This window comes from Zosterops lateralis (assembly GCF_965231275.1).
Source record: "Zosterops lateralis genome assembly, chromosome: 12".
In the NCBI taxonomy this organism is placed as follows: domain Eukaryota; kingdom Metazoa; phylum Chordata; class Aves; order Passeriformes; family Zosteropidae; genus Zosterops; species Zosterops lateralis.
Window position 1 is genome coordinate 19,853,126 of NC_139772.1, and position 15,948 is coordinate 19,869,073.

At 48.6% G+C, this 15,948-nt stretch overlaps 1 long non-coding RNA gene across 2 annotated transcripts in view; it reads left to right on the forward strand.

Moving 5' to 3' along the window:
* The window catches only part of LOC310914097, a 106,753-nt gene that overhangs the window by 32,383 nt on the left and 58,422 nt on the right, over positions 1 to 15,948 (forward strand). Inside the window, exons 2-3 of one of the 2 annotated variants that reach the window (XR_014590967.1) lie at positions 2,057 to 2,124; positions 4,202 to 4,241. This is a non-coding gene — a long non-coding RNA (uncharacterized lncRNA). Of the gene's footprint in view, positions 1 to 2,056; positions 2,125 to 4,201; positions 4,242 to 15,948 lie in introns of those variants that run through there. The other variant, XR_014590966.1, reaches the window with a different exon arrangement.

Here is a 15,948-nt window from a genome sequence, read left to right on the forward strand (position 1 = left end):
CATTGCACCAGGTGAAATCCAGACGGTTTTGATCTACTTCAATGCCACAGTGTTGGGATGGTTTGAGCAACGATTCCTGTTCCATGTGGCTAGAACTCCTATGCCTCTGATCCTGACCATCAAGTAAGGACTCTGGGAGCTTGGTGGGCACATCTGTAGCTGTCTCTGGGACATCCCCCACCTACCTCATTTTGGGGTTGGGCAGAGAAAAAAGGTGTTTCCTGAGGTCTTAGTCTCTGCTCTGATCCTGGCATTGCCTTAGTGTGAGAGTGCCTGCTGCCCTGTGTGGTACCCGGGAGCTGGAGTGACTCCTCCTCCCTGCAGGGATCTCCCTCTGCCCTGGGCCATAGTAGGCAGTGGCATGGATCAGCTTTGGGCAGTAGCTACTCTAGGATGTCCCACCTGAACACCCAGCAAGGCCCCCGGGGCTTTGGAGATGGGCCAGCCTGCGTGATTCTGTACCAGCAGCAGTGTTTTTAAGAGCTTCTGTTAATAATCCATCCCAAATGGGCAGCAGCAGCCTCATCTCTCCTCTCATGGCCATGCATGGAGACAGGCTGTGCTCCCAACTCCTTGTGCAGAGTGCTCTGGTACCACCTTTCTAGAGCCAGGAGAAGGATGATGTGGGAGACAGGGAACTGTGCAGCAGCAACTGTCCCAAGGACATGGGCTCCATCCCATGGGCTGCTGCCATTGTGAGAGATAATCCTAGCCCTGCAAAAGGGAGAAGGGGTGATGATAGGGGAGGCAAAGCTCAGCCCTCAGGACCACAGCAGCATGAGGGCTTGTCCCTGCTAGCCTGAGCCGTGTGCTGGTAGGATAATGTAGTGTAAGCAGGAAAGCTGATGTTGGCTGCTCTGGAGCTTTGGAGCGAGGCTGCTGCTGTTGGGAGGCACTGGATCAAGGCAGTAAAGAAATGAAAGCAATCTGCGGTTGGTTATACCAGTAAGATAAGGGAGATGGATAAAAAAGAACATGAAATGTATTACTTAGCAAGAGAAAAGTGTTGAGTAAGTCTGCCCATAGCAGAGAAACAATTACACTGGCTTTTCTTTTGGAGGAAAGGTGCTGCTATTTTTATTTTGGAAATCAAGAGAGGAACCTTTCACCATCAAATAACTGAATCTCCTCTGTCCCTCCCCCAAACTGGTCATGGGATGTTATTGCAAAGGCAGCTTTCTCCTTGAGCAAGAGCAGGTGTCTTTTGCTGAGATGTGTAAAGCAGAGCCAGTGGCAGTCCTGTGAACACAATAGAAGGCACAGTTCACTGGTCCTTGACCTTTTAACCAAAAGGCAGAGTGCACATTGATTGGCGTCAACCATGAAATAAACTGGTGAATGTTGTGCAGCTTCAAGTGCTGCTTTCAGTGGATGTTGGTGACTTTTGCAGTCTGTCTGCTGAGTTCAGGGACATGTGAGGAGATATGGTAGATTCAGGACACCCATGTTTTGTTTAAGCTATTGCACTTGGTTGTGCCAGCTGGTGCACTGGTGACAAGCTGGTCCTTTCCTCTAGGATTCATCTGTCCACTGTGTAGAACTGTTGCTGCTCTTTCCAGAGGATGTTTGGGGCTCCCCTGGCTTCATGTCTCAAAACTCTCTCTGTAATGTTTGTGTGGGTCAAAATCTCCTGAGAAAGCTCCTCCATGGGAACACCAGTTACAGCTAAGTAGCAAAGTAGGGAACCTGTGGCTGGAAAGGCTGGTTACAGAAGTTTGTGGGAACACCTTTATGTCCATCACATTACAGATGGAGAAACTGAGGCACAGAACTATGTCTGGGTGTGTGTTCAGGGTCCTTCATGGGACTACCAGCAACATGGGGGCTTTTCCTGCCTGACCTGTGCCCAAAGCCCCATCAGTGGCTGTTGGCTGCTGGCCTCTTGGCTTTAGCTGCCTCCTGTGCACACGGGCACTGTGCTGAGCACACGGTGGTGTGTTGATTTGAAACCCATAGTGCCCCTGACATCAGTTTTTATGCCCCTGAGCCACAACAGCTGGAGGTTTTGCAATTCCCTCTAACGCAGCCATTTCCTCCCGTGTCCTCATCATCGCAGGGTGTGTGTCACTGGACCGATTTTACACTTTGACAGCGATGAGCTCGACTTCGGTGACATCTCCTTTGGTGAGTGTTCCCTGCGCTGGGACACAGCAGGAGGGATCTGTTTGCTCCAAAATGGAGCACTTGAACATAAAAGCATCCAGCCCTCATGTTTTGCCACAGTAGCCTCTTCAGGGTGTGAACTGCAGGGCTGCTGGTGCCTCAGGTAGCATTTTGCCATTGTGGGATCAAATAGAACCAAGTATTTTCTGGTGTCTTTGTCCTGGTTTAAAAGACAGACTCTGCCAAGGAAGGTGGCAATCTTCACGGAATGGAATGATGACTCCTCTCCAAATTACTATACGTTTGAAATTACAGGGCTTCCGGGCAAAAAATATGGAAAAGGAATAACAGTTCTTTACTAGAATATATCAGGACAGCACAGATAACAACGCAATGATAGAAGTTTCCAACCCGCCAAGTCCTGTTTTCCCCCTTGGTGTAGTTACGCTCACAGGCTGGAGGAGCTGTGGGCTCTGGCAGGGCAGTGATCCCCTCCCAGCCGGCACCGACAGGGAAGGAAGGAGGAAATCGCTGCTTTTGCAGACTGCGGGCAGCAGGGGATGTGGGCAGGGCCAGTCAGCAGCAGGCAGAAGCGGGGAAGGAAGGCAGGTTCGGTCACGGTGCTGAGCCCGGGGCCAAGCACACAGCGCCCCGCAGCACCGCGCTGCCGACCTTCCCGAGCCCCGCGCGGGAGGACGGAAAGGTCAGCTCCCTGCAAACCTCAGGCCCCACTGCACAGCCGCCCACGGCATCACGGCACAATTCCCAAAAAAGGCCCGAACGGAAAAGCCCACCCCCACAGCCAAAACCCCGTCCCCCTTCCAGACCAAGGGGAAAATTCACTACGAAATCTAAACGCATAACAATGAAGTTGTTAAACGTTTTAAGAAAACTAATTGCCTTTCCTGAGCTGCTTCTTCCCCACTCTGCATCACCACTGAGTCACTTGTTAAGTTGCCTTTTGAATAAATGAAACAAGAAAGGCAACAGGTAGAAATTCTTTCCTAAGGTCTCTTCAGCTGAAGGCAGCTGTTGTATCTTTGCTTCTTTTTAACGGTTGACTTTTGTCTGCGTGTGGTGACCTCAGTATCATTTGAGCTTTTGACATCTGTGTTTGTCCCTTTTGTGCCTCTCTTGCCTCCCTGCTGGAGTCACTTCTGGAGCTGGCAGCGATCACTGTTGATGGGCACAGAGAAGCCCTGGGCTGTGCCTGCAGTTGTTTTCCCCCTATCTGCGTTCAAATGACTCTTGGTGAGCAGGCCTGGGGAGAAGTCTCCTCCCCACAGAGCTGGCCAGCCAAGCCAGACGTCCACTGCAGAGCAGGTTGTGGCTGCTGTCCGGGCTCTGCAGGACGTCCCCACCATGTGTGGCTGTATCTCTGGCTTTCCAATACGGAAAGCAAATCTCAGAGCTAAGGTGGGGTAAACCCTTGCAGGCAGCAATCACAGTGAGCAGTATGGGTGTGATGTCCCCATTTGTTGGGTCAGGTGGGACATGGTTCCTAATTGCTAATCTTGAAGGAAGGCTTGGGTTTGCCTCCAGTTGAGTGGGCTCTGAGCTGTCACATGCTCAGTCTGTTTGGCCCAAACCAAGAGATGCCTTAAGGATCCTGCAGAGAGAAACTGCATTAGGGTGTTTTGCATCACATTCTAGTTCCTGATCCCATCCTCACTTTCTTTTGCTGTAGCTTCTTCTCGATGACGACTCACTGTTTATATATCTTGAAAATGGTAGGACTGTTAGCAGACTTAACAGGGAATTTTACAACTTGATTTTTCAGAGGAAATGCTCGGTCTGGGTGCACACTCATCAGTGAGAAATAACTGGTGCTGGTTTGGGGCAGGTGAGGGAGCTCCTCCCCGTGAGAAAGAGAGAAGCTTGCAGTGTTGAGCAAGGCTAAGAGTGGGCATTTTCAAGGCTGCAGTCTGGAATCAGTGTCAAATAGTGACTATTAATTCCTCTTGCAGCTTCTCAGTGAGCTGTAGTTCAGATAATAAAGAGCAAAACTTCAACCATGCTTTCATCCTACCAGGATATTCCCACCAGGAGTCATGACACATAACTGGTGCCTAGATGGATATTTGTGTCCTTTTCCCAGGCTTTCCCTGCACCAAGACCTGTCGCCTCACTAACACCTCTGTGGCGCCCGTGACCTTCAAGCTGCGCGTGTCGGGTGATGGCACAGAGCCTGCTGTTAGCAGCTTTGATCAAATACGCAACGATAGTGACCCGTCCTGGAGGAAGGGACTTTATTTTTCTGAGAAGCCAAGAGAGTTTACAATGAATCCCAGCCAAGGGACCATCCGCCCCCAGGAACACCAGGTTATCGAGGTATGGGAAGAGTCCAGCCATACTCACTTCAGCACCAGGGCCGGAGCTTCACCAGAGCATGGGAGGGCTTTTAGCTCTGATGACAGCTCTGATCATTGTGTGAGTGAGGATCTGCACTGGTGTGGGGCCTCTGTGAGCTGGGGTACTTGGGACGTTCCTGAAGGAGCACTGATTTGTTTCCAAAATCACAAGCTGAAATCAGGCACCAAATGGTCAAGTACTGAAGGCATTCTTGTGTTTTTGAGAGCAATGTCTTTGATTGCAAGTGGGCAGAGGAAAGATTAGGACAGAAGGTGGCTGTTAGAGACATGTCATTGTACAAATCAGTTTGCTTTTCTTCTTGGTCTCATTTCTCCTCTCCTGGGGAGCAGAATGATTTGTGTTCACTGCAGGGATCTCCAGTGAAGACAAAAAGCTCTGCAGCCATGAACTGCCCAGCAGCTGCTGGCCCACACTTTGCCCTCAGCTTCCTGCTGAAAACTGAACTCATTCTGTTCAAGTCAGCAGTTTTACTTTGCATTTATGTCATTGTAGTCAGATGAAAACTGGCCCCTTAATTTGAATACAGTGGTGCATAGAGCTTTAGTCTAATATTGTAATTTAGCTGACCTAAGCCCTGATAGCAAGGTGTGCTTAACAAATCTGCTATTTGCCAGAAGGCTTTTGTTACTCTCAGAGACTCTGCTCTACACTTGGACCAGCAGAAGAATTAAGGCAAAATCCTCCATTTTCTTACCACCAAACAGAAACTGGAGGATATGACACGTGAGTAATGAGCTTTTGTGAGGAAGAATTTACTGCTCTTCTCTTCCACCAGGTGACCCTGTGTTCCAACACCGTGACAAAATACAACCGGAAATTGCTGGTGGACCTGAAGTGGTTTGGTGAGGGAGTGGCATCACTGCCCATCAAAGCCAGGTACCAGCCCTTCCCTGGCATCCCCCAGCACACTGCCTTGCACAGGGTGTGCTGGCTGCAGCTCCCAAGGAGAAGTGTTGTTTAATGACCTCATGGTCTGCCCAGCTGGACATGAGAACAGCAGTGCTTGGAAAGCAGCCTGTGGTGAAAAACACACCTGCTCACAGCCCAGCATGGTCCTGGGCCTTTTTCTAAAGGGACCAGGAATGATCTAATTTATTGACCTGTGCTTGAGGTGAAGCAAATTTCCCAAGGGCCTCTCCTCACCTTCTTCCTGCAAGAGATGGAATTGTGCTGGGTTGCAACCACCCCACATTGGTTTGGGACACACCAAGCAGCCTGCTGCGGGTCAGGCTCTGGTTCTGTTAATGAGGGCACGTGACAGTGGGGAGGTGGCTCACAGCAAGACTGGTAAGGGCAAGATCTTACAAGGGGAAATCAGCCCTTGATGTGGCACTTCAGCTCTATTTTTTCTCCTTCCCTCTGCTTCCCATTTTGAGCTTTGATGTTCTCAGACTTAAACCAAAAGTTGTTCTTGCTCCAGCAGAATTCCATCCTGCTATGCTTGTCTAGGTGTCAGTTTAATGACAAGAAGGATGCAGTTCCCTGGTGCTGTTCCCACTCCCAGGCAGAGCCATCCAGCCAGTGCCTGGGCTGCCGTTTTTTAAAAGCAAGTGCTATTGGGGACAGTCAGTGTATGGACCTGTGGAGTGAAGGACCAAGGGAGCTGTAGGAACTGGGAGGGAGTGATCTCCCACTCTGTAAGGCAGGTGGTGTCTCATGCCCTCCAAGGCTGGGGCAGACAGCTGAGTTCTCAGGCAGGGCAACAGCACCACGGGAGAAAAGGGAGTCATTTTTATTGAGACACTAGAGTCGTGTGTTCCTTGAGCCTTAGTGAGCACTGATCCATGTTGGGAAGGCTCCCCCAGAGCTCATGGATAACTGGGACTGTTACAGGAGTCCTTGCAAGCCTTCTTGGGTAAAGGAGGGGCTGAGGCAGCTGTGGGACAAAGTGCTCTGCCTGGTGCACCTGGCAGCCTCTGGGTGCTGCCTCTCAGGGTTTGCCCCTCCTTGACAAGACACGTTTGAGTGGGAAGACTTACAAGACAATTTATCACTGTAGGGCTGTTAAATGTCTATTTGACAGTGACAAATGTGTTAAGCTCCATTTCACAGCCTTTGGGGGTAAACGTTCTGCATTCTCTCAGTATCTCTGATTCCCTTGGGATCATCTCTTTGCTCAGATGTTTCGTTCCTGAGCTGCGAGTGTACCCCCAAAACTTGGTGTTCAATCGAAATTATCTGAAGCTGCCATTCGTGATGAAGTTCTTCATTAGGAATAACAACGACCTTCCTGGCTGCTACGGGCTTATTCCCCAGGTTTGGCATTGCATTCACCTCCTCCTTTCAAATATTATTGTGGAGATTATTAGGGGGGAAAAGGGTTTGGATAAGACCTTGCTGGTTTCTATTCAGTCTTAAAGATCTGCTGAGAACAGGATCCTACCTGAATGTAAACTTTAGGATGCAGTTTAATCTCCTGAGGAAACAGCTTCCATTCTAGTCTTCAGGGTGTTTTCTTGTGGGAGATCTTAGAGACTTGTGAAAAGCTGCTGCATCCACAGACATCAACACCTGTGCTGGCAGCCTCCTTGCAGAACCCCCTAGGAATGCTAAGCCTACAATTCTTGCATCTTGTTTGTGCCTTTTACCTTTGTCCTGGGGATTTTTAAAAATGTGTGTCAGTTGCTGTCGTGATGGATATTAAGGAGTTTAAAGTTTCTTCAAAGGTCCCTCTGAAGCTGCATTTGATTCTGTCCCTTCTAGGAACGGGAGAAGAAAAAGGAGAAATGCAGGAAGAAATGTCCTGTGCATTACTCCAGCCTCAGACCCTGTGGGATTGTCGAGCCTCAGAGCACTGCAGAGATTCCAGTTACAGTTGAAATCCAAGTATGGGGCAAGCATTGCACCAGTATTACTATTGGTGTGTTCGGGAATGCAAGAAACCCACTGGTGAGTGCAAGGGCTGGTGTGTGCCTTTGTGCAACTGCTCCTGGCAGGGTGCACGGTGTGCAGGGATTCTTCTGGGGAAAACAGGCACAGGCTGCTGTGGAGAAGGACAGCAGGGGTTGGTGGCATAAACAGCTCATGCCTTATAGGTGGTAATGTCAGTGTCTGACTCAGAATGTAGTTCATCTAAGCTGGAATTGAGGATAATTGTAGTTAATTAATCTTTAAAATGCTATTAACTTTGGAAACATCTGTTTTAAAATGTTATTTCTCGGCACAAAAGAGGGTGTCAGAGAAGACTTCTGGGAACCTTAAGCTTTCTGTAAAAGAAGGGAAATCTGGTATTTGAAGAATAGTTGCAAGGATTTAAACTTACATTAAAACATATGGAAACGATGATGTCAGATTCTCTGGATGGCACCAAACATCTGAACCTGGGCCGTTGTGGCACTGCATGTAAACCAGTCAACAGGAAGGACAGGCAGTGCAGGCTGTGCCAGGGAGCCTGAAGTTTGACTAAATACTTGCTATCAACTATCAGACTGCTTACCCTAAAGAGAAGGGTTTCTCCCCACCAGAATAACCCGTTGTTTAACTGTCAGCCTGATCCTAACTACAGATTTCTTGCAAAGCTTCTGCCTTTGGACCAATAATTTGTAGTTTGAAAGTTTCTCTTACCTTAACCCTTTTCAATTTGGAGGTGAATACATATTTTCTGGGTTTTTTTTCCCCAAAATCCCAGCATTTCAGCTGGAGAGTGGTAGCTGTCCCTAAAGAAATAACTTGAGCTGGGTTGAGCTGTTTAAGCTTTTTTAGATTTCCCTGTTCTGGTTTGATTTTTTTTTTTTTTTTCTTTCTTGCCTGCTTTCTGGAACAGAGAACAGAACTACGGACCCTTGGAGAGGTGTTACTAATCTATCCATATCCGTATATGATAAAGTTTGGCAATATCGCAGCCGCATGGCCTAATTCACGAGGTTTTCACATCTACAACAAAGGTCTCGCCGATGCAGACTTCAGGCTAGAGATCGTAAGTATCTGTGGGGCTGTTTTCCAGGGAAATTGACTGGTTGACATGACAAGCAGCCATGACTTGGTTTTTATATGCAAGATTTCCATATTGCCCTGCATGAGAGGAAGCAGGATACTCCAATATTCCATCTGAGTGAGGCAAAAGGAACCTGGCTCTGGAGTGGTTTTAGCTGGGGCACTCCTCAGAGAAATCAGATGCAGAGATGTTGGAGCAGAAATTCGTCTGGATTGTGTTGACAAGTTGGAGCTCTGAGATCAAGAGAAACCTGTGGTTCCTTGCTCCTCAGAGAGCATGGATTTCCCTGTGGTTTCCCAGTTCCATCTACATTTACTTTGTGCCAAACAGCTGTTCACAGTAGAGAAGAGGGTGTGAGGTCTGTGTTCAGACTGCTGTAGGGAGGCAATTTTCACACCTCCTGTGGGTCAAGCCAGCTGGGCTGTCCACACAAAGACATGTGTGGGGGTTGTGCACCCCAACAACCTGTGGTCTCTGCACCATTGAAAAACATCTTCGGGGATCAGCTGCAGAGAAAGGCTGTTTAATATGTGAAGGCTGCATAGGGCAGAGGAGCTGGGGCCGCTCCCCTGGCAGGGAGAGCAGGGCTGGTGCAGCCACAAAGGTCTTGTAGGCTGGGCCTGGGGCTGGGTGGGATGTATGCTGGAGGGGGAGATCTATGAGGGACTTGAGGTTTGCTCTTCTTCATGCTGGGTATGTTGAACTTGGAGCTGGTTAAAACCTGATACTATGGACTTGTTTGTGTCAAGCATCAGGCCATCTGGGAGAGTCCAGCCACAGCCTCCTGGGCCAAGGAGGAGGGGCATGAATTTTCCTCTTGCTGCTTTTCCTGCTGTTTGGGGGAAAAATGTAACCTTAAAGTGAGGGATTTTTCCAGGACAGCTTTCTCTAACTGCACAATGGAATTCTGCTTTACACCTCTTCAGGGAGCAATGCTCCTTGGCTGGGTGGTCGTGGTGTGTAAATGATGGGCTTCACGTGCTCGTACCAGGGCTGGACCTGCAGAGCTGTGTCTGTATACCTTTCCTCCCTACTTTGGGAAGCTTTCAGCTCTCTTGCCAAATCTGTGAAATCCATGAGAAACCAGAGGACAAGGACAAGAGTTCTTGGGAAGAGTGGGCATGCCAATGAGCATGTCATCCAGTTTTCTTTCTGCTTCCTGCTTTCCTGCTCTGCTATAACCATTTAGAGGTGACTTTTCCAAAGCAGAGGGCACTGGGGCACCTCTCTACAGCTGATGATCAGTGGGAAGTAAAGGCTTCAGTCCTTTAGGGGATGTTGAGAAGCATTGATGGCCTCTTGAGAAAGAGCAGTTTGATGTTGGGGTTTTGCTCAACTGGTTTTGCAGAGATATTCTTCAGGCTCTCAGCAGTGTCCTCCAGCTGTGTGGTTTCTGGAGTGGGATTTGAGCAGTCATGACTTCCTCTGGCTCTAAACTTTTGTGAGAAGCCACAAGAGAGAAAGCAGCTTTCCTTGGCACACACTCTAGAGAAAGACTGGGGAAGGAACACTCTCCTGAGGATAAGTGTCCCTTGGGTTGGGCAAAACTGGGTTAATTAGGTGAGAGTCTGTTAAAGGAGGGGAAAATACAGATGGTATAAGCTCTGCTGTTACCCAATACTGCAGCTTAAATTTAGGGAAATTAGGCCTTTAGGATTTTTATCCTCCACTTTTTAGTATTTCTTTTTCTTATACCCCACAAGAGACCAGGGTGTATGGTTTCCATCCTAAATGTGTATTAATGCTTGTCTTACAGGCTTATAAACCTCACTGCTATGCCATTGAACCCAAAGAAGGAGTGATCCCTGCTAGGGATGATATTCATGTGACTATCACAGCAACCCTGGATGCCACTGGGGAGTTTTTTGATTGTCTCCAGCTGTTCCTTTGGGACGAACTTTGGGAAGTCTTCACCTTGACGGCTTTTGGCATTGGCAGCACAATTGTCACAGACAAACCATTTGCCCCGGACGTCAACCTGGGATACCAATTCAGGTAGGAGATCTCTCACTCCCACTTCTCCTCCTGTCTCAACAAGGAGCAGTTTTGCTGTAGTCCTTCAGGCAAGATCTTCTTCAGTGTTCAAAGACCCTGACTCCTTCTGTGAAGGCAGATTCCTTTAGAAACATGTGATGGCCAGTTGAGAGTTGTTAAATACCCTCAAAAATCACTGAAAAGGAAACCAGTTGTTAAACTGCCACTGAATTGTTCTAACACATTTATGTCCTCACTTGATCTAGTAATGATCTCACAGGCTACCCCAGAACAAAAGGTTCCCGAAATGGCACCCGGATGGGGCAGCCCCTCCGTGTGGCTGAGGGACCAAGGGACAACCCTTCCCTTCCGAAATGGCACCTCCCAGGCAAGCAGGGGCCCTGGGAACAAAGAAACAGGAGGGTGACACCCGCCGCCCCCTTCCCCGCCCCTCCCCCCCCCCCCCCCCCCCCGCCACCGGAAGGCAGGAGCCCAGAGAACACTTCCAGAGGCAGATGGAAACTTGCTGGTTTGTGTGGGGTCTGCAGTGCCGCTGCTGCTGCTTCCTCACACTGCTCATGGGCTCTGCTGCTGCCCTGCCTGCCCAGGACTGATGCATGTGTGGGAGGCCAGAATGTTATAATGCCCTCAGAGGTGCATCACCTCTGGGTTTGACTGGCAGCTCCAGGATGGCTTAAAATATTAGTGAGGCGGCATGATTGGAGGTGTTTGAAAAGCAAAAATTTTTTAATTAAGATGAAAATAAAACATGCAGAAAAAAAGAGAAAAAGTTGTGCCAAGTGCAATGAGGACCTTTGCACTTGCTACAACACTCCAAAATGCCCTGAAGATCTTTGTGTATGTAACAATCAAGGCTGGATTCTTGGGATCCTGCCCAATAGAAATAATAACAGGGCTTGAGGTACAGTTTCAAAGATCCAAGAGGTGTCTCTGTCCTGGCAAAAGGCCAAAAAAGGTATCAAAATCTCTGGTTTTTACCTTATAAGTGAAACAAAGAATGAAGCCCAAATCCTTCCCTTAAATGGAAGTGTTCTTGCCACTATGGGGGTGCAAACCCTACCACGTGAGGTACACTTCTACACAGGACCTTGCTCGGTTTTCTGCTGCCAGCAAAGTCTGCAAAATTCACTTCAAAACAGTTTCTGATTGCAAAATGAAGTTTCTACAAATGGCTACCAGTGCAAAACCAAAGCTTCTATGAACAAGAAAGACCCTGCTCCTCTGGTTTCCTCTACTAGAGCAGACAGATGATTTTTAGCAGCTTGCTGGGATCATTCAGAAACTCTTCCGAGTTGGCTTATAAAAATGCCTGCAATCATACCCCACACACAAGGGCCCCATGTGCAGGATCTCAAAGATTCAGTAACAGTTTCAGGTGCAGATTAATACAAAATACAGTAACAGTATGAATCACCCCCAGAACAAACATTTTGGAGGAAAACACCAGGTCCTGTTAGCCTGGCCTGGAAAATGCTACATTACCACTAGAAACATATTGCTCTTTGCAATAATCAGAAGGTCAGCTTATCAGACCCTGTTTCTGATCCACATTAAGAGCTGGAAATGTCTCCAAGATATTAACAGCTTAGATTGCTCGTTGGAAGCAATCTGATGACCAGGGAAATAGCTACTGCCATACTATTTTCCATCCTGGTTTCTATTTTAGCTTCCTTCCCTGTACTCGTCGGTTCAGACTAACAAACCGTGGCCACTGTTACCATAAGCTCTTCTGGAGGGTGGAATATCATGGCTGGAGCCCTAAGAAGGTCCTGATCGTCACAGCCCACAGTTGCTTCAAGCCCAAACGTTATTCCCCGAGGCCCCAACCTCCCACCCCTGTGTTTGAGGTGGAGCCATCGCCAATGGGCCTGTATCCAGGAGAGTCTAGGGACGTGGTGCTGCGAGGCTGCTCCCCCAAGGCGGAGGTGAGATCCCCACCACGGGCTGAGCCTGGGGAACCATCAGATCCTCTCCCCTGGGCTTGTTCCACAGTCCCTTGACATTTGCCTGGGGAAATGAGCAGGGGTCTTCAAGAAACTGGTTTAAGACCACACATTTCTGTGGCAGCACCACTTGCTTTCCTTGCTGGCCACCATCAGACCAGCTACAGCTTTACTCTGATTCCACAGCCACCAAAACCCAGTGATGGTCCCAAAGCAGGGGTGGAAGGAGATACTGCTTTTTGGGGGCAAACAGTGTTGCATGCTTAGTCAGCAAAGAAGGGCAGAGAAATAAATTAGTAACACTTAGACTAGGAGCCCAAAAAGAAAGTGAATTAAACAAGTGCCAAGTGGTTTATCTGGGGTAAGCAGAGATAAACAGAAAGCCATGGGAAGGGAGGGAGTTTCTCACAAGTGCCTTTTGTGGCTATTGGGGTGCAGTGCTACAGACAACTGAGTGCAGAATAAATAAGCTGCATCACAGGAAGAAAAGCAGGCAGTGACCATAACTCTGTGACAGGAATAGGGCCCGTGGTGGGTGGCGAGTGCTGAGCCAGTGCAGGGCATTTGCTGGAATTCCTGCCACCACCCACTGGTGACAAGTGACTCTTGCATGCAGGTGGTGAAGAATCGTGTGATCTGTGAAGCTTTAATTGACAATGAAGAAGAGCCAAACTTTCAGAAACCTAAGATGATAATGGAAGCAATCGTTACCTGTGAGTTTATTGATCCCACTATAGAAATATCAGCCAGACAATTCTCTTTCCGGTTGGAGAAGGTAAGTCTCTGGATTGCATCCTGGCATTTAACAGCATGGCTGAGAGGGATGTGCACTTGTGTTAAAGCCCGTCTTTCCCCTTCCTGAGGCACTTTGTAAAGTGAGTGAAGATGCTTTTAGAGATGAGACTGGTATTTAATGTCCCCAAAGTAAAATCACAGTTACAGCTGCACCGCCAAGGGGGATCGTGGCCCCTTCCAGAGGAATGCCAGTTTCTCTGCTCACTGTAAAAGGGAGATTTCTGAGGATCCTCCAAGGCACGGTGATGTCTGTACACCAATGCTGTAGGGAAGCTGGGAAAAAATGGAGATTCCTGTGAATTCCTCAGGCTGACAAGGAAAAACCCATCATCTCCTGTGTCTCTTTACCTTCTCTGCTGTTGGCATGGATGCTGTATGGTATAGCTATATAGTATAGCTCTGTGCATTTCCCTCAGCCTCACCTGCTGCAAAGGACCCCCAGACACCCTGCAGCGATGATAACACTGAGGCAGAGCAGGTGCCCTTTAGTCTCTGGATCCCAACTCCAGCATCATCTTTCCCTCTCCTGCAAGTTGTCTGAAAAATAGATGTTTCATTAGTTGGTTTCTGTAGTTTCAGGCCTCTCCTCTGGTTCCCAGGCTTCCACTCAAGTACAAAATCCCTGGAACAGGCAGTTCAGATGTAATTAGAAGCTTTTCAGCTCTCCCTGATTCTGCCTGGGTTCTGCTTGATGCCACATACACAAACTAGTTTATTGCACACTATGGCACAGCACCTGTTTGATATCAGTACATGCAGAACTAATTTCCCAAACTCTCTGGTTTCTCTAAACCATGCATGAAGCCCAGCACAATGCATAGACAGGAAGGAAGAGCCTAGGCTGATCATAGCTTTGAGACCACAGACACCTTGTTCCTGTAGCAGGGGCTGCAGGACACATCTTGCAGACAAATTGTTTTTATGAGGCTGCCAGAGCCAATAAGGCTGTAAGAAATTACTCTGATGTGAGTGAAGATCATCTAGTGCTGTTCTGCTCAATAGAGAGACAAAACTGGAGACAAATGGTCTGGATTCACTTTCTGCTTTAGATCTTGTTCAAGCAGCTGCCTCCTCTCAGGAGCCTATTCCCTCAACTGTACATGGGAGTGTTTCCCTGTCCCCCAGAGGGTGCTGTTGTTTCTAAACATGAAAAGCATCTGCTATAAAGAAAAATCTTGTGGAAGGGTAGAAAAAAATAAAAAGGGTAAAAAGAAATGTATGCACTTCTGAGACTGAAAACTGCGAGATGCAGCAGAAGCAGAAGGAGGTCTATGGCTAGCGGAGGTTTTTTTCCTTTTCTCCTGTTTCTGTAGAAAATCGGTGATGTCCTGACTGTGCAGTACCAGCCTTTGGCTATAAAAAACACCTGCTGGCTGCCACTCGACCTTATGCTGGACGTGGAGCAGCCATTTCAGGTCTGCAGTGAGGACCAGCAGCCCCTTCCACATGGCCAGGTGAGCAGCCCTGGACTCCTCCAGTGGGATTTGAAGAGGAGGGATGTGGTGGTGCCTTTCTGTTGGGAGGTCCTTGAGTCGAGAAGTTTATTCTGTAATGTCAGCAGTGGGCTGGCCTGAAATGTATCAGCAGAGCTGCTGAAGGAATCAAAATCTTATCTGAGTTGAGAAGATCCACCCTGGCTTTAAGGTACAAGGAGAAGGGAGCAGGCAACTATGTCTGGGCAAGCCGTGCAGTGAAGGTGTTTCCTGGAAAGCATCCCAGTTCTCCAGCAGCCACCCCTTGTATTGCTGCTGAGCACAGAGACGTGAGCCTGAGGGAATCTTGGACTTGAGTGTGGTGCCTGCAATCAGACCCTTGCTGTAAAGAAATGAACGATGAACTGAGAAGCCCATGCTGGGGTCACACTTGGAGCATTTACTGGTTCATCCTGGCAGACCTTGCGATGTCATCCCACAGGTGATTAATTACTGTTCATCTCCTTGCAGCGTATAACACTGGATGTAAGGGAGTCCTGCCACCTCTACATCTTGTTTGATCCAACTTATAATCTGGATTTTAATAGCTGGAAAATAGAGAAGATCCTGAAGATAGAGATGGTCAGAGGCCATCCTCATGTGGAGTGTATCACCCTTCAGGGGGAAGTGAACTCCCCAAATCTCCAGATCCAGCCCAGCACCCTGGAGTTTGGCTGCATCTTGGCTGGCACTAAACAAAAGCGTTCTGTGAAGATGACCAACAGCAGCTCACTTCCTGTCAAGTACCACTGGTCATTCCAGATGGATGGCTATGTGAAGAAGATGCGGTATGTGCACCTTTGCCCTGTCCTTGAAGTTCTTCTTCCTGGTGTCCTGTTTGTACTTTGCAAAGAACAAAGCTGTTTTTGCCTAGCATCTGACAAACTGCTTCTGCCTTGTCCTTGTGCAAATAACACTGACCAGCTGTGGTCAGGCTGGATGCTCAGGAAATAGGTTTTCCACCAATTTGGTGCTCATCGTGGTTTCCCCTGGGACGGAAAACTGGGGTGAAAGCTGCTTTCTCAGACCTCTGTGGCCTGAGGCACTGTCCACCTTGATGAAGGGCTCCTAGTCCCAGCTCCCACAGTGCTGCTGGAGGCCCTTTTGGCCCCTTTGCTTTGGGATGGGTCCTCTCTGCAGGAGCTGCTCTCTGCTCCTTGCCTTCCTCCCCTGCACTGTGCTGGAGGATACCCAGAAAGTCCCACCACCAGAGAAAGAGCTACTAAGTGCCTGGGCCAATGCTGAACACCTTGTTACCTTCCCTTTCCTCCTTTTCTGAGACAACTCCTTTAGTGCCAGGATGAATTCTTTCCCAGGGGTCAGCTTTCAGTGG